This window comes from Solenopsis invicta, chromosome 4, assembly GCF_016802725.1.
Source record: "Solenopsis invicta isolate M01_SB chromosome 4, UNIL_Sinv_3.0, whole genome shotgun sequence".
NCBI classification, from domain to species: Eukaryota; Metazoa; Arthropoda; class Insecta; order Hymenoptera; family Formicidae; genus Solenopsis; species Solenopsis invicta.
The window spans coordinates 25,007,393-25,027,150 of NC_052667.1; the positions used below are offsets into that span (position 1 = coordinate 25,007,393).

The following is a 19,758-nucleotide window of genomic DNA, read 5'->3' on the forward strand; positions in this document are numbered from 1 at the left end:
TTCAAACTTTTAGGTGTTTGAGAAGGGACGCTATATTTTAGGATATAATAATAATAAATTCAACTCAATATCTTCTAACACGAAATAAAAATTATTACAAATAAAAATGATTAAAGTTAAATAGCTTTAATAATTTTTATTTTGTATTAGAAGATGTTGAATTGAATAGACTAATGATTTATTAAACGGAAAGTTTGGTGTATTTTAAATATTCTGAAAATTTTTGACGTCGTTAAAGAAAATTTTATGATTCTTTCTTGTTAAGAAAGAGAGTTTCTATTTCAGTAAATTGAGAAAAACTTGCTTAAGTAAAACTATAAAAACGGATGGAATGTTTAAACTTTATTTGATTAAGAAAGGGTGTTTTATGATTTCAATAGAAAATCTTATTTTAATTTTTTTCGAATTTTGCATTAAAATAAAATGAAGCAATTTACGTTTTTAACTAGATAAAACTTTATATACCAATAGCATTGTAAAGTTTGTATCGGTATCACTTGTTATAAAATTAACTCAGCAAAACATAGTTTTAAAAAATTGACTTTTTTAAAACTGAAATGAGATTAGTTATTTTTTATAGATTTTGGACTCTAAGTGCAATTACGGTTTACAAATTTTATGACATCATATTTTTGAGAAATATGCATAATTGCAAAGAACATCTATTTTTATTCACTTTGTCATAATTATGCCGTGACATGCTGGATAAATTTTATCGCGATCAAAATTAAATATGTTAGAATTTTTAGCTCTAAAAAAGAATTTTCTGCGTTGGCTACATTTAACAAGATATTCATAATTAAAATGGGGTATATATGTAAAAAGTCTTTTTATGTGATTTTTTTTGCTAAAATTCAGGTTTTAATTATTATCGATTATACTAATTTACACCATTTCATCAATTTTAGCATTACATTCATATTTAGTATTATAAAACCTTCTATAAATTTTTACAAAAATTTGGACATATTTTAAATTTGATATCCGCCAAATTAAATTTTAAATTCGAATTTTAATATCGGATTTGTATTCAGCAATCTAAGAAATTTTTAAATAAAAAAAAATACAGTTGGTATTTATTTGATAAATCGTAAGAGATCAAATTCTTAGCTTCTTTGCAATAAATCCCATATTTAACGATAAATATCTTATTAATCATAATCGACATCAAAAATTGTTTAAGGGTTAAAAGTCCTAATAACATATTTAATTTTGATTGTAATAAAATTTTTTCAGCATTTTACATGCTGTAATCATAATACAACAAAATATGTGAAAATAGCACTTTTTTGCAACTTTAAATATAAATTTCTCAAAATTGTAACGTAATGAAGCAATTTGGAAACCGGATTCGTATTCAGTGTACATAAAATTATAGGAAATGTCTAATCTCGTTTTAGTGATTCTGTTTAACTGTGTAATTCTAACACGATCTGAGCGAGGAGAAATCTAGGGAATATTTTGGAAAATAAAGATAAGACTATTTCCTACAAATAACGATAACTTTTTGGCACATCAGGCAGGCAACATAGGAGATTATTTCCTGAAGCAATTTTTGACGTAGTGGCTAACCACGGCCGATACTCGTGATAATAATGTTAAGTGGTGCTAAAAGTGTTAAAGGCACTGTTACAGGTAAATGGGAAGGGGTGGATCTTTGCACTTAAGTGCTGCGCGATGAAGATTACGCTCATAAACGTAAATAGGTTCGAAAGATCGGCATCGCGAGAGCGCGAGATGGAGATTTGCGGGAAGTAATAAAATCGCGCGAGTGTGCAAAGAGAAACGTTCTGCGAAACGTCATAAGAAATAAAACGCCCATCAAATCGTTTCTCCTCTCTTTTTTTCTTCCGCTCAACCTCCGGTGCGCCATAAACGTTAGATAGGGACGTGAGCGCTAAAGCACTCTTACGAGGTCGAAGTTTACGTTCTCGAAGAATGAAAAATGTCCTAGACACGCGTGATCTGAATAAATGCTTGACTTTTAGGTATTTGTTTGTACTTTCCCACACGGAAAGAACGCTTTTGTAAAGTACATGAAAGCTCAACTAGATACTAGGTCTGAAAATAATTTTGTCGAGCCATCAAAATAATTATGTAGGATACGCTCAAGCTGGTTACTAAAATGCCAAAACTTTCTGCAGCACTGTTTATCATAATGGAGCGTTCTATATTATTATTCTTATGATCCTACGAAATTATTCTCAGATTTGTATCTAGCTAAATTTTTAGATACTCCAACGAGACCGGTCTTTCCGTGCGTTGAAAATAAACGAAAAACAAACAACATATATGTGTTCGTTGATAAATCGAGTTCCGATTAGTCGCAGATTAAGAATTTTATAGCGGAACGAAATCTCATCTCGAATTCTCATCAATCTTTTTTTGTGTTTTTTTGTGTAGATAGTTGAAATATTCTTCATTGAGATAAAATTTCACGAAACGGAAAAATTATTAGTAAAATAATATGTGCTATTTGCAATAAAATTAAAGTATTGGTAGAGAATGAGAGAGAAAGAAAGAGAGAATGTTTAACGGTAAAAGAAATCCGATCGTTTTCTCGAAATCGAAGACATAAAGCACACGTCGAAGGACGGCGACGTAATGATACAATACCTTTCTCCGGTATCGAAGGACAAGGGGAACATTAACGATTAGGACTACATGAGACAGCATTCTTTGAAATTGACACATTGAAAGAAAATCAGTAACTATTCGACAGTCAATATACGGACGAATAACAATAGGAATTGCGAAATGAGAAACGTTGAGAAATGAGCTTCAACGTTCGCGCAAGTTTATCGACGTGCACGATCGCAGGATTTCGTTCACAATAAAGTGTGCTCGTGCGAAATTCACGTTAACGATATTTAAATACTCCTTTCTTGATAAAGCAGTTTCACAGTTTAACAATCATCCTGATAAATAAAGACTTTCACAATATCCAAGGTGTCCTTATTCGTCGACTGCAATTACTAAACACCAAATGTATTTTTCATCCGCCGGGCAACTTTAAACTAGCTTATAATAATCTTGTTAATAACATAATCTTGTTAAGCTTTGACCCATGTGATGCAATGTATGGCGCGGTCCACGAGAACCGATATGTCACACAGCAATTTATTACTCTCTGCCATGTTGTTTCGAGAATTTTTATTTTTAATTTTTCTATAGTTTATTTACAATCGTAAAATTACATTCGTGATCTTCGGATTTTTTTATAATACTGTATCTTGGGTTAATAATGTGAATAATCATTTCTATCTTCCGCGGCTATTACGATCGAAAACCAAAATCCGTCAAAACTCGTTCTAAATTCAAAATTAGTTCTAACAAAGCCCGTTGATTAATATTTGTGTTTTAGTTAGTTAAATTTAGATTTTAGTACGCCGAGTTAATTCTGGATTTAGCTAGTTGAAACTATGTATTGACGAAAGAACTTTGTAATTATAAACTCGTTTAAATTTAAATTTTCAACATATTTTTATTTTCTTTAAATCTACTATGAGAAAGCCACTTAATATATTAAAAAGTCAATTTTTAAAATATATAATATACAATAAGTAATTGACATCTTGTTTTGTACGTAACAGGAATGAATATATGAAACAGGAATATAATAAATTTTTTTATGATAAAGTGATAGTGATGTAAAGGACGGATTATTGAAGTTATTAAATTTACTAGGATCGTTGAAGTGAATATTTATGCACATATAATATTTGCGCGGTGAAATGAAATGAAAGCAGAATATTTCATGTGATGTTTATCACGATAAACAAATTTATAGCGGTGTGACGCGTCAGATTAAACGAATTTAAAGGAACAAAGTGTCATCGAAAACGTTGTGTATTTTTATTTTTCAATTTTTAGTGTTAAAAATTACCATTCTTTCTTTTTCTCTCTTTCTCTCTTTCTCATATCTTAATTTTGTTTATATTTTGATTTGTTGGGAAAGTTAACTTAAAATTATAAACGATATTATGTATAATATCATCCCCATAATATAATACAAAATATATCTTGATTACATATCACTATTAGCATTAAAAGATAAAGCAGAGTGAGTGTATAACGTGTCTGAGTGGATTGCACAAGCACATTTCGCTTTCCGACTATGATTTACAAGGTGCGAGTACTTCAAAAAGGCTGTTTAAGAATAAACGCGACAGCACGAACAGTATAGCGTGACGTAGGCGACTCTAAGGGGATAAAGCCTAATGCGTTCTATGCACGATGTTATCTTTATCGTCGGATTTGCTAACATTGTGAGAATGGATGCAGCTGCGGATTCGCGTACCCGCCCGCGTCTTTCCTCTTTATTTCTCGCTGATTCTGTCGTTGTGACTTTGAAGAGACACCGTTACAGATGTTCCGTATATAATGAACATTTGTTACGGCAGAGGTACACAGCGACGGTGGCTGGCAGCAGGACAAAAATTTATGTCGCTCTCTTGTACTCGTGATTTTTACGAAATAAACACACAATCGCTCTTCTGCTTTTCTCTTTCCAAGACAATCTCGTTTAATAAAATGTCACACCATTAATCGTTACGTCACTCTAACACCTGCCATCACAGTTATTGATGTATCGGTTGAATTATTTATTTCTCAAGTTCTCAACTTAATTTACGACTTCACATACTTTCGACGTGTGCATTTAATGATACAAGATGATTACTGTCACAGATATTCAATTGTTACTTTTTAATAAATATTTATCTTCACGAGAGAGAGCGCAAACCTTCCGTGAATGTGATAAAAACCCTCCGTTAGTTTACCGTAATTACGTATGAAACATGAATTCCTGCGCTGTCACAGAATGAGGCAGAAATTTTTGAGGCACAAACCCGCACGCTAGTTTTTTTTTTGTCTTCTGCATTAAAATGGAATCGTGCCAAAAATTTTCTCCGGAACATCGCTGTTTGAATTCTCACTTCGCAGAGCAATGCAAATAGTTTACATTAATGGGAATTTTGGCTGTTGAGAGCGATGGATGGTATCAACGTCGCAGATGATTCACGGTATATTTAAGTTGGGAAGTAGAGTTAAAAGCACGATCTTTGCTTTCGTATTTCGTCGTAAGTGGGACGAGCTTTGATCGCATTTAATAGGCTTTCTCGCGGACGAATGAGATAATGGGTCGATACCGGTTGTATCAATCATGAGCAAAAGTTAGATCGCGGCAAATCCACCCTTCAACTTTTCTCCACCCTCTTTTTCCCTCTCTCTTGCTTTTTCTCTCTCTTTCTGCAACAACATTTGTCGAGAATCCTGCCGACCCCAAAAGGATACTCAAACGAACGACGTGTCCGGAAAATCCACTTTAACCGTACAAATCCAAGCGAACCGCGCGTGGCAAAAGGCAGTCTTTATCTACTTTACCCTCGACTACCTAACGCGATTTCGTATTGGATGAAATTTCATTAGTACGTTACATAATGCGAACAAGTAATTGTTCGAAATTATCTCTTATTTGAGATATTTTACGGTTGTTAGGTAACTCTCTAACGAGTAATTACAGTAAAAGCGTCGCGTACGGTCTAACAGTTACCCGCATGATTCGAAAATGCACCAAGTTACTTGAGTAATTATTTCAAGAGAGATAGAGAGAGAAAGAGAGAGGAGAAGAAATAACGTTGAGTTACATTGAACGGACGCTTTATTAACTTATCTCCCGCAGCAAATAATTGAAAGATTAAGCGCAACAGTGATTTAAGCTATTTTTATCACACATCTAGGTGAGAATTGTCGAATGCGCGTAACATACAAGTTATTTTTAGCTAGTTTACATTTCCTATTTTATACATTGATGTTACAATAATTGCAAATATGTTTATACAGTAAATGTAAAAAATATTCTATCAATATAATAACATTATCAGTTACATAAATTCATCAAAAATTAACGTCAGTTGTGATTTTTTTACATATTTTTTACGATAGGATTTTTAAAAATATTATTAAATAATACTTCTTTCTTAATAATTCATTGAAAAAAAGAAATATTTAATACTAGTAATTAATAAATAACGATAATAAAAAGTAAGGAAGTCGAAATAAAAATGGTTTTAATTTATTTTTGCAATTAATATATATTTTTGTATACATCATTTACTAGTTTTAGCACTATCACTTATCAGTGTTATATTAACATCATTTTATTATAAAGATAAAATTTATGCAATGATTGGAACGAGTTAGAAAACTTGATAAATTTTATAAAAAAATATAGATTGAATCTTTATAATAATTGCAAATATGTTTATACAATAAATGTAAAATATTCTATCGATATAATAAAACCTTTTTTATGAAAGTATAAAATTTATCATAAAATTGTATATTGTCGTCTATATAAATTGATAAAAAAATAACGTCAGTAGTGACTTTTTACATGTTTTTTTACAATATATATATTTTTCAATGTTTTAGCGCGCATAAAATATTATAGAATGTAACTTGTCAAATTTTTGTCTGTATTACTCGATTCCTTATTTATCTCATCTATCTCTCTATCCCCATATTTTCTTTACATTTGTTATTAAATGTTGCTTATATTAAGTAAAAATGCAAAATATAAAGGAAGACCGATAGGCATTCCAGCAATTTTTTCCTACAACTAAATAAATCATTTTCAAATTAATCTCAAAAAAAATTTCGTATAAATTTCTAATACATAATTTTGTTCAGATTAATTTTAATTATCTGTTCGCGCGACTTCAATTTTAAATAAAAATTGTCAAGAGTGAATTTCGATTTAACAAGGCAATAAAAGCTCGAACGTGAAATGGAAAGGGTCTTTTACGAAAATAACAATTCAACATTCACAAAGAGAGCTGATTTTTTGACGATTCCAACTATGGTAACGATTTCGCTACGCATCGCCGTTCGCAGCTAGCACAAGTGAATTTCGGCGACGAAATTGGAAAGGTGGAAATCGTGCTGTTTCACGCTCCCACGCGACGCACGTCAACAGGAGCGCGTGGGGTGAGACGCACACAGGGTGCATAACCCACGCACAAACGGGTGAAAGTGCCATTCATACCTATAAATCTCAATGTCCGACATGTGCGTCCTCCTCCTCCTCCTTTTCCGCGCGCAGTCGTCGACTGAAAGTCTATTTATATTTCTACAAAAGGTCTCTCTGCGTAGAAGATAAATCGAGGTGTCGCGTGATAGCGGATTTTCTCCCTTGCATCGGATTATTTTTAGAGCTTCTCCGCTGAATAGGTGTTTACCTCGAAAACAATGTAGGTTTTAACAAGTAAGTAGCTTTAATCGCTTACATGGACTTAGTTTGGTTAAATTAGTGGATTTTAGGCGGATTATATAATATTTCAAATTACGTAAGCGTGATAATATGGATATATTAAATATGGCACACTAACGTATAATAAATATTAAAACGTTCTGCCTGGATATATACATAGAAGATGAAAAGTAAAATCGTCACTTTCCAATTTTCTATCGAAATTACACGTAGACCTTAAATTGAAGCATTGTTTAAATGTTTAATAGCTTATTGAACTTACTTCTTAACTTTTTCGCAAGAGCTAAAATCGATTTCAATGCGGCCGCAGAATGTCTGCCATTAAAGAGACAACAACTTGGGACATAATTCCTTTTACCGAATAAAACGTTGCATCAAATTTCTGAAAACTATAAACTCAAGTGCATTACATATCTCGCTTAAAAATAATTCTTATAGTGTTTCTCGAACATCTGTCCATCGTTTAAACGACGTCGCCATCCATCTTTTCTTCGCGGCGCGAAATCGTGCCAAAGTTTCGTTAGGAGGGAGGTGAAAGACATCCGACGTGGGGTCGGACGATCCATCTGACGACCGGGCAGCAGGCTGGCTACCTGCGACATCCGAGGTCGTGGCACCTACGTAAACGGTACCTGCCTTGCTCGCAAGGTGCGTGGAGGTGTCCGTGGGGTAAGCGCGCGCTACCCCGCACCTGCGGCCACGCTTGCGCGCGGCACCACGCAGCCGGGGGTGGTGGTGACGGGTACCAGGAGAGAGGGTGCGAGGTAGCCTGCTACGGCCGGGTCGACGCCGACGATCGTCAGAGCGGCGTCGCGACGCGAGCCTTACGCGTCCGTCGATCTTGTTAGGCCCCGAGCGCGTTTCGCTCGTTTCGCATCCGGTCCAGGTGTGATTCGCACTCGGCGCAACACCGCACCGCGGGGCAGGACCGGGAGGACCGTCCCCGCCTGTTACATTCCCCAGCAGGATATACGCCGCAGGACGCGTGTGCTGCCGGCCGTCACCGCAGAAAAGTTTGCGCGACACTGAGAAGGCGCCACGGCGGCGTAACAGGTACGCGTTTATCAACCATCTTTCTCCGCGCGGTACCCTCTCGCGATGCCTCCTGAGGATTCAACCGGGCGCGGAGGTGCCCGGAGGCGACCGACTATCGCGGCTCTCGCATCTCGTTCGGGCGAGAGAGTCGCGAGGAGTGAACGTTGCATTTTCCCGCGAGACCGGGAGAACTGCATATTCCGCAGACGGGTATCCTGTTGCGTCGCACTACTGCGACGTCCTGCGCTTTATCGCGCAACGTTGTTACGATCGGTGCCGGATAATCGGCGGTGATCAAACGTAATCGATCGATTCGATTGATCGCGACGCGATTAACGAGCACTGGCTAACCTGGGCTTGCCTCAATCGCTTGACAAACTTTCCCACCGTCTTGATCCGCGGCGTAAAGAGCGACCGTTTTATCCATTTATCTGTGAATGGTTGCAAATACGTCAGCGAATCGTCGACACGCTCGATAAATTATATTTCAGACTTCTAACGATAATCTTTTAACTTGTCTAATCATCGGAAACGACGATTCGTGTTTAAATCGCTTGAAGCGGTAAATTTCGATAGATTTCGTTCTCGTTTTTTTTTTAATTTTAGAAAAATTAGAAATTATGAAATCCCATTAAGCTAGACTGCTTTTAATTTCGATAGTTACTTGACTGACGTTTACTTTGACTTTTACTTGAAAACATTTCATTATACCTCGAAAGCAGAGATCTCTCGTACATCAACTTTTATCCGCCGTCAAGTTTAATGGAATCATTAATTATTTTCTGACGTAAGTAGCGCAATAAAATTGCAACGTGGTTTGAGAGAAAAAAAAAAGAAACACGTAATTCTCATAAAATCGTTCGGACGCGAGACAATCGGACGCAGGTACGCCATATTTAACTCTGTACTACTGGAAAGTAAATAACTCATCGACTTTCGTTAAATCAATTCTATCTTTTGAACGGAGAGTCGGAAATAAGTTTTCTCAAATATCACTTAAGAACTGTTTCCGACGATATTTGTCGGAAATTCACAACCTCGTGTTTGAGCTCGCCGTACAAAGTAATCCCGACGTAAAAGCGCGGAGCTCTTCCGAAAAAGAGTATAAACGAATTTTATGAATATTTTCATGCATTCGCTAACCGTATCATAACTCGGATATTTTGCGAAATACGATTTATATCGGAAATATAATTACTTTGCGGTTCGCCGATCTACTCGCAAATAGGAATATTATAGTCAGCAGTAATTGGAACGGAATCCACGATCACGTAAAATTGCTGAAAAAAAATGCGATAGAGTTGCAATAAAATATTAATATTTCACGTAGGGATAGAATAATAATATTGAAATATCCATGAACGGTGACAGCATTTTCTTTGAAAATCATACGCTTTCAAGGGAAATTGAATTGAATTTCTCGTCACGGATATTTGGCAGCGCGCCGATATTGCCACACATCTCGCCTATAGGCCGCTGAGGTTAATCTGCATGACAGATTCCTAAAAAAAAAAGAAAGAAATTTTTTTTTAACCGATTTTTCCTTGGAGCAAATTTCGATACTATACCTTGCGAGTTTTGAATATTTTAGAATAACGAAACCCTTGAATTTCTTTTTCACATTTCCGAGAAAACTCGCGGCACGCGAAAGGAATATTTAATACAGTTCAGCGTTCGAGTTTAATGAGGAAAAAAACTTCCGACTGATCAATGAATTTTGTTGTGAGAATTAACACATCGATTTCCCAGGTTGCTCGGTACGTGACAGTTGCTCACGTGCAATCAACTAACTGATATAATGCGTAAGCGCGATAATTATATACGCGATGTGCTTTGTGGTCGATACAACGGGAAGGAGAGAAGCATTTCGTTTTTTTTTCCTTGTCTCTCATCGACAATCTTTACAGAAATATTTGACGACGCTGAAGGAAAAGTCTGGTAATGATAATTAAATTTGGTGTCGCAGTTATTATAACCAGAACCAACTAAACGCTAATTTCACTTTTCTAATTATCGTGCATAATAATGGCAGCCAACCTCGCGTCTAGTTGGCTTTCATATTAACCAAATATTTGATTGCAACAACTACAATATTGCGTCAAGCCTTAGTGAGGCCGACATCAAGGCCTGATTATTATTACCTTCTTTTCAGTGCGCGCTCCTGAGAAGCGCATAATCGTAACGCTAGCCGTTCCTAATAAAGATCTGCGATGGCTTCTTAAAAAACGCGTTTCCGCAGAATATCAGTCCTCGAATGAATGCGTCTCGGGTTTCTTTTTATGAGGTCTTTTCACGAGGAACTTTGAAACGCGGACACTCGCGCTTTTTCCCCCTTGACGATCATTCAGCAGTGTCGATGAGCGTTGCATTCGATGCGAGAGCACTCACGTAATAGTTACTTGAGTGGCGGTAATTCTTACTGGAACAGAAGCTAATATCGATCGTCCCGGGAAAAGAACATTCAGATAATGCAATCTCGTGATGGAGAACAACGATAATCAGTAAATCAGACCGCTATAATAGATGTCAAACGAGTAATTATGTATAATTATATATATTATAATATATATCTGCATTGTAAAAAATTACAACAAATAAAGTTACAACTTAAGAGTGAAATTATTATTCTTTGTAGTAATTAAATAATTTGCAAAAGTACATTTGCAATTAAAGTTAAATTTGTAAAGATGTGTACGTAATAATTCGTCAACAAATTGCATACAAGCTCTTTTCTAAACTGTGTTAGTGAATGTAAAAATGCAAACGCAACGTGCGTGACATTATCATTACGTTAGAGGAAAGTTGTCAATACCGACATAGATCTTGTAAAGCGACAACTTATCTCTCTGAAACACGCATTTTATTAGTACTAATAAAAATTTTGATGATCAGCTTTGATAACAGAAAAGTAATAGCTTTTTTTCTATATAAAATTTGCAAAAAAATTAATTCTTTAAAAGCGATAATAGAATTTACACAATTGTCTTTTGTAAATTGTATAGCTTAAAACAATTAGTGACTGCATTACTGATAACATTAGATTATTTTACATATTAATATCTTTCTAAAACTGCTTTGTTTTTATATTTTTTTCCTATTTTCGTAATCGCAATTTTAAACATAAAATTGCAATGTGAATCGACACATCTATTTGTGAGATAGAACGTAAGATGGTAAAAACCAAGATAAAATAAGACGTACATTATGAGATGTAGCCGTAAGTTAGTAATCTATCTTTCTTTAAATATTATCGCGCTACATGTCGTGTTTTAGGGAATAGCATAAGGTATTTGTATAAATCGACATAAAATCGTTTTATATTGAAGACTAAGGCTTTTAGGAATTTCTAAAATACAAAATATATTTGTAGTATGTACATATCACTCATATGAAAGAAAAAAAAGAGGAAGATGTAGCATTACTTACTATGTTTTGGAACTTATTTTGTCACTTATTTTGTATCGTGAAAAGAATTTAATTATTTTTAAAATCGAAACAATATTATAAAAATTACTATATTATCTGACAGAAGATACTTTCTAATTTATATTTGTTTCCAAAGTTTTATTTTTAATTTTTCCAAAAAGAAATAATATATTGATATTGACTTTTCACTATCACTATATTATATAATATTACAAAAATTTGTACATTTATATAAAAATTATGAAATGTACTATTAATATTGTAATTTTCTGTCTTATGTAAAAATATATTTACACAATTAGAGATAAAATCATTAATTTTTATACAAACGCATTATTTTTATATACTTTTATTATAAATTTTTACACGTGTCATTTATGTCATTTTACATGCATTTTTAAAGACTATATAACGTTTCTATGCAAGTAAAATTTTTTTACAGACAAATGAAAATACATTAACGCGCAACATTTTAATACTTTTACACGTGCACAATGAGAAAAAAATTTGTTGAAAATAAAATATTTAGCCCGTTACGTGCAACTAAATACTGACAATGAGTTGATTTAATTAAAACTTGAGTTTGTTTAATCCTGGTTAAAAAATGTCAATGGTTGACATGAATAAACTATAGGCTTTTTTTGTACAACGAAATAACTGCTAAATCAACCCAATGTTTAGTTAATTGTATATCTTATTAAATATTTTAGTTTTCTAACACAATTTTTGCTCAGTGTAGAGCGAAATCAAGTGCGACCTTCATATGTTTGAATCAAAAATCTATTTACTCCATTAATTACTTTCAATTTCGGGATTACATTTTAAAATCGCTTCAGTTAAACGAGAATTCGTACAAATAAATATTTTAATACGTATGCAGTAAAAACGAAAAGCTTATCTCTGGTGTATATATTCGTTGTAAGACAGTATTACAATTTATACGCTCGTCGTGGCGATAAGAATTTTATTTAAAATCCGCTTAGCTTCATTTTTCATATCGGACATCGCTTTGTATTTATCGTTCGAAAGAGAATATTACAGTACTGTTTTACTACTACTCGCATGAAAGATTATTCCAAGACAGATTATTTTCTAGTAAAGAACGATGTCACCTCGCGAGCACTTTACTCGAGGGAGATTACTGCCGATCGGGAACGACAGTTATTCAGGCAAAACTTTACCAGGGATAAAAAGACCCTATTTTGCACTGGAACATGCAGATTCATTCATCATCGTTATCCGTCACTCGGATAAAACTTCGCTCGTCCGCGCTATTCGTATTCGTTGCGAGAACTTCGCGTTAAAATTCGCGAGACGGGGGATCTGCTGCCCGGCGAAGCCGCCGGCTGTTTCGCATGAAAAACACGGGAAACTACAGCAAATTAGGCCGCGACTGTCGATGATGAGACACCGCGCGAAGAAGTTGCGCCACCGTATTCGGAAACGCGCGCTGCTCGGCTCATAAATCGATTTACGCTGTAACCGTATTAAAAAGCTATTCATAAAGTTTTGCTCGCAACGCCGTGGCCGTACCAGCAGCATTTTCGCCCTCCGCAAAAGTCCTGTTATTCGTGAATGAATATTGATATTACGACGGCGACGGCGTGGGCACAAGCGAGCGGGCGAGAACGAGCGCAGCTCGGTTATTAACTGAAGAAAGCGAACTCTCGCGCCTTTCAATATTTATGATAATCGTAATCGCGAGCTACGTCCAGCGAAGCGAATCCTCCGCGAGTACGTCGAACTACATCGAGGAACATCGGTTAAACCCTATGGGCCGCAGGCCTGGAGGCGTCGCCGCGTGTTTCATAAATACGTTCCATTAATGTGAGCCAAAGGGCGAGTGGTCGGTGGTGCAAGTAATTTTCCTCATTTTGCGAAACAAAGGGAAAGCTTATGAAAGCATTTCGCACAACGTTCGTTTAACTACCTAATCGCCAGCAGCTTCCAAATGAATTTAGAAAATTTTATGTCTTCTTATTAAGCACGAACTTCGACGTAACTTGTTTTATATCTTCATTAATATTGTTATATTGTTCGTCATAATAGTTTATATATAGATGTTATTTTTAAATTAATATTAGATACTTTATACTTATATTTTTATAAGTATAAAGTATTTAATATTAATATTAACACACTGATAGAAAAAATATTTTACAACAACAGATTTTTACTTAACACATTTACTTGGTGGGTCCCAATAGTTTATTTAGTTGCTTATTTATTTAAATTAAAAATTTCTTGAATAGAAATATTTACGTAAATAAAACTGATAGAAAAAATATTTTATTTACAACAACAGATTTTTACTTAACACATTTACTTGGTGGGTCCAGTTTATTTAATTGCTTATTTATTTAAGCTAAAAATTTTTTTAAATAGAAATATTTACATAAATAAAATGAAGAGATAATTGTTGTTTAAATGATTTTTTCTTGCAGTTCTAAAAAAGTATTCACTGCATTAAATTATTTTTCTATTTATGATAATCGGAGTTTTCAATCTAAGAAAATAATTTAATTAAGATAAATAATATCATTAGTTTATTTGTAAAATTATTACTTAAATAAAAAAATGTAAAAGTTATTTGTCTATTTACATTAAAGCAAATATGTTTAGTTAAGCAAAACAAATAAATGCTCGCATCAAAATACATGGTTTTAAAAAGATGTATTTTTTTTTTTTTCATTTCAAAATTATTTTTCTCTCAGTGTATTAATATTAATATAAATGTATGTCGTTTTGAATTTAATATTGAATACTTTCGCTTAAAGCAGTTAATAAAAATTTAAATGACTTTTACGGATAATATTCCTCTCTGAGCTACCGAGCTTATGCGATTCTAAAAGTTTCAGTAGAACAAGTCAACTTGCCGTCAGCCGAAATCGTATTGCGCTAAACCTGTTCTGTGAATTCGGTCTACCTTTCTCGTCCTGTTTCTGAGACGCGAGATTTCCTCAATTCAATCTTATATTCATTGCTTTTCTCGTATTGTAATCTGTAAGTCCCCCTCTCCGCCCACCCCCAATGTCGATTCCAAACATGTATAGTAAATCTCATAATTATTCGACTAGAACGTCGATTTCCAGGAAATCACGAATGTAACTGCTGACATAGACGTAAATTCATTACATTTACGTGTTATAGCAGTTACATCTGTGTTTGCTGGATTCGTATTAGCTTGGAATGACCGAATGTCTGAAAGTAACCTCGCCGCGCATATAGCTGTCGAGCAAGTTGTTTGAGGTCTTCGCGAGCATGTGACAGCTGCGTATCGAATTGCTGTTTCGAGTATTCAACAAGTACCCCGTGGTACGATCGGGTGAATCGAGCCGACACATCGCTCGATGCATCTTATGAAAATTCCTAGTGGGGCATTGGGTCAAGTCCTGAGTACGCGCGCGTGCCGAACATTCCGCAACTTAATTGGTCTCCCAATTTCGTCTCTCCCCTTCTCTATCAACAGTTCATCATCGACAGACATTTAAAGATATAAATATATCTTATATATTCGCCGGCATTTGAGGGTACACAGCAATTAGATAAAGTGCTAAAAATTAATTTTCTCTAAATTTAATTAATTAAGTGAACATTAAAAGAGCAATTTAATTCACGTCTGAATGAACAATTTATTTACGTCGGTTTACATAAAATGGAATTTACACATTATAATTTCATGCGTCTATCTAATCCTTATAATTATGTTCGTTTATAATTATAAATAATTATATATAATAACAATAAATTTTATATAGTAAGGTATAATCTCATAATAATTATTCGACTAGAAATTTTCTCTCATTACTTCTATCTTATTCAGCTGCCCTTTATTCATTTATTCTTGCTTACCTTTTTTCATTTTTTACTACACATTGCTTGTTATACTTAATTTTTGCACAAAGCTCCCGATCTTTCATTTATATTCTTCTTACACCTTTTTATTTTAACCTTTTTTCTTATCCTATTTTCTAATGTGGCTTCGTCTTTAGTCTATTTTGGTCTTCTTCAGCTCCTACATTGTTTCTTTTCACAACCGGTATAAAAACAAAAATTAATAGAACTAAAAATAATTTTTTATTATATATGTATATTTATAATAAAAAATAAATTAATTTTAGTTTTATATATATATACACACACACAATAATGTATTACTTTAGTTTTTGGTCTTTTCATTTCCTGTATTATTACAAGCCACACACGTGCAGTCTTCAATGTATATTTGATGAGCCTAAAGATTGATAATATATGAGGTCCTCGCTGTATAATGCCGAATCTATCGTACGGGAAAACGTAATATCTGCAGCACGAAAAATAAATTTGTAATGAGACCTTATCCTGGAGAGAAGTCCAGTTCCGTTTAAACGAAAATATAAGTATATGAATTGCTATGTCGCCTACATTTTAAAGGACGCGTGCCTTAACGTCCGGAAGGAGCTGGCGCAAGAGTACGTGAGCGGAGTATTTTATGCACTGACTAGACTGAGATTTCATATTCCCATCGTCATGTCGGACGTGCATTGCACGTTGTCGAAAATCGTGAAATTCACTTGATTAAGATGTTTAACATAAATACACATTTTTTTATTCGCCCCGGTAATTACGAGGGGAACATAAAAAGCAATACAACGGCGCTAAATTTATTACAAATTGTTCCTTTTTTTCATTCACAACTCATTTTACTTCTCTAATAGGCTTATTTGAGAGGCCGCATTTTCATAATTAACATTCAAGTTCCTTCTTGCGAGTGCAAAAGTGCACTTCAGCTGAATGCGAACGGTCTAACTAGAGAGTTAATTACGTATCATTATTGCCGTAACAATTCAACGTCGGGTTTTATCAAGAGACGCCCGTAATCGTTGACGCCGGAGATAATTTTTCCAGAAAATATGCTCTCTCGTGCCGTCAATTGGGGAGTGCCATTTGCGGCAGGCGCGCAAGGCTCATCCGAGACTATTCTCTGCAAAATGCCGTGACCAATTAACGTCAGCATCATCCTTCTCTGGGAGAGAAGATACATCTGAGAGCAGAAAAGCGGACGAGGGAAAAAGCGGGAAGAGCGAAGAGCGTGTAGATTTGATTCAACATCAATGGTATAACACATTTTCTGGAAATGGGCAAGACGCGTTTATTGTAAAAACTTGATAAAATTAAAAAGGAATTAGAAAAGATTTTTATTTCTGCAAGACTTTCGTGTTATTTTCCAAGATTATATCGCACACGCGATTTTAGAGAAACTACAGATTTCGTTCTCTTACATTACATTTTTTAAATATATTACGTTATAATATTATGCCATAATATAACGTATTAATTGTCATATTGTATTATATTATATTACATTATTTATAATATTACATTATATATAAATTTTAGTAAACAAGACGTAAATTGAAAACTTTTTCGTGCATCATTAAGACGCTCACATTCGAGGGAACTTTTTAACTCGCGATCGCTTACGAAAGTGCGAAATGCTGTTCGCCAGCATCCTAAGAGGAATGCGCAATCTCAAGAACGTAAACTTCTACGTGAAAGAATGTCCTAGCGATTGCAAAGATCTCAGTCTTCCGGATTCGAGCAAAAGAGCAGGAAAGAGAGAGAGAGATAGAGATGAAGTGTAGCAGGACAGAAAAGGGAAGGGGGGGGGAGAGGAAGAGTGCTCTTGCACGTTGCTCAATTAATCCCCTCGCTGTAATTGCAACCCGCTCTCGTTATATCCGCGAAATTAAATTCCGCGTCTCCTTGGCGCACATCAGCCTCTCCTTCCCGGACATTAAGTCCGGTAAGTCGATTGCTCGCATTTTGAGACGGCTCGTTAATCACGCCGCAACCAGTTAAAGCGCGGACGAAAGTTTCGTTGCGGCGGCTCCTCTTTAGCGAGGATGCAAGTGTGAACGCATCCCCATGACAACGATGCCAAACACGGTAAAGTTATATCATAATCCCCTTGTAGAAACTTGTCACCAGGCACATTTTCAAGGAAATTAACATCGCATCGAGGCATTTTCTCACTTGACTCGATAGAAATTTTCCTGATTTAAATCCACCGAGATCAAGTGAAGTCATTTTTGAAAAATTTATTCCGTTAATTAATTTCAATTAATATAGTTTTGAAGAATTTGTTAATTTACCGCATTATATTACACAATTTGTGAAAATTCAGGTGTAGGGAGAGTTGCTGAATGCATTACTTAAGTTATTTTTTATTATATTTTTTATTTGGTTTAATTTGGACGCAAACAAACGTTAGAAATTGTAGCTCGATGTTCCAGATACCTATTACTGCAATATTTAATCTTTCACAAATTAATTATTGTAAACATTTTTGCACCTAAATCGTACCTGTCTTCTAAATCGTATCACCTTTGAAAGTATCAAATTTATGAATTAAAATAATTAAAAATATAAGAAATCATTAATTAATACTTATTAATAAGTTATCGGAAAAAAGGATTACATATTTAATAATTAATAAATAACAATGAACAGGTAAGAATGTCGAAATAAAACTAACTTAAAGTTATTTTTGTAATTGACATATTTTTATGCATATCAATTATTAATTTTCTTATTATCGTTCATCGATCTTCTATTAATATTATTTATTGTAATAAAATCTGTAGTAATATGATTTAGAAAACTTGCTAAATTTTATAAAGATATTGATTTAATCCTTATAATTGCAAATATATATAACAAATATAAATTATTTGACAATAAATATCTACAAAAATATAAGGATTTAGTATAAAATTGCATGGTTATATTACTAAATTGATCAAAAATAAAAATCTGTATCTGATTTTTTAACGTACTGTTAGCGCGCAAGATATACATAATCCTATTAAATTTGTGTATACATTACTCATATTTATTTTATATTTTTGTCACTAAATGTTGCATATAGTAAAAATATAAAAAAAAATATATATAAAAAAATAACTTTATAAAATATTAATAAAGCACAGTTTAATCACGTTAAACTCTCTCCTATATTGATAAATCGTAAGAATACGTTACAGGCAAATCTTAAAATCACGGCTAACTTAAAAACTCAATTTACGTAAAGAATATTGGACGTCAGGTCGCTTTACTTTGTTGTAAAATGTTACTTGTTCGCAATTTACGAATTATTTTGTTAAAAAGAAGAAAGAGGAGAGAAAAATGTTCGTAGTAGATGGAATTAGCGATCTACTGGCAAACGCGCTCGTTGATTAATGAAACTCTCTTTATCTTGCACATTTTTTTTTGACGAGGCACTTGAGTTTCGGAAGTAACGTTCCTCTCGCACCACTTTTTTATTCCGCGTTTAACAGATAAACCCCAAAATTACATGGAACTAATGCATTCGGGTAATGAGGATTTTGCAGACGGCACGTACCTAACGATTTCATCTTGTATGTATGTATGTACAAGGGGCGGACGCGAGTGTTAATTCGGTTTAGTAAACTGATGCTTGCACCGCTAACGACAGTGTTCCCTTTAATTATTCCTCGCCCATTATCGGCCCGTAAGCCTTCATTATCGAATCAACTTCCGCAGTTTACCTAAATATCGATTATTAATATTTACGTAGGAAAATATAAGTCTACGTTTAAATATTTTAACGACGGTAATAATAAAAGTTTCGACGTTACGGCGTTGATGCAATTTATAGATTTTCCTTACAAATTATAAAGAGGAATAAATTATTCTTTAGCCTCTTAATTCTTTAGTTACAAATTGTTTTTATAATTCTGCATTTTTATTATTTCTTCTTCACGATTCTTTCATCTTTATTATTTCACCACTAAATTAAATCTTCAGATCAAAAGGTTAGGATTCTATATATGACTTTCTTTCGATCGCTAACATTGCTCGTACGTGTGTGCGTGTGCGTGTATCAAGGGTGAATATAATATTGAGAACGCCCACATAATTCCCAGAGATCGCAAAGACATTCTGAAGACTCTAGAGAAAATAGGACGCAACCTTTTCTTGATCATTTTTGTCGTTCGGTCCATATGACGGTAGCAACAGGT

General features: G+C 34.2%; 1 protein-coding gene across 2 annotated transcripts in view; it reads left to right on the forward strand.

Annotated features, from left to right (window-relative positions):
* The window catches only part of LOC105200144, a 153,826-nt gene that overhangs the window by 12,937 nt on the left and 121,131 nt on the right, over window positions 1-19,758 (forward strand). The window contains exon 1 of one of the 2 annotated variants that reach the window (XM_011167559.3): window positions 8,012-8,326. The exons of the other annotated variant lie outside the window; for it this stretch is intronic. The gene's annotated coding sequence lies outside the window, so the exon portion shown is untranslated. Of the gene's footprint in view, window positions 1-8,011; window positions 8,327-19,758 lie in introns of those variants that run through there. 2 annotated transcript variants of the gene reach the window in all.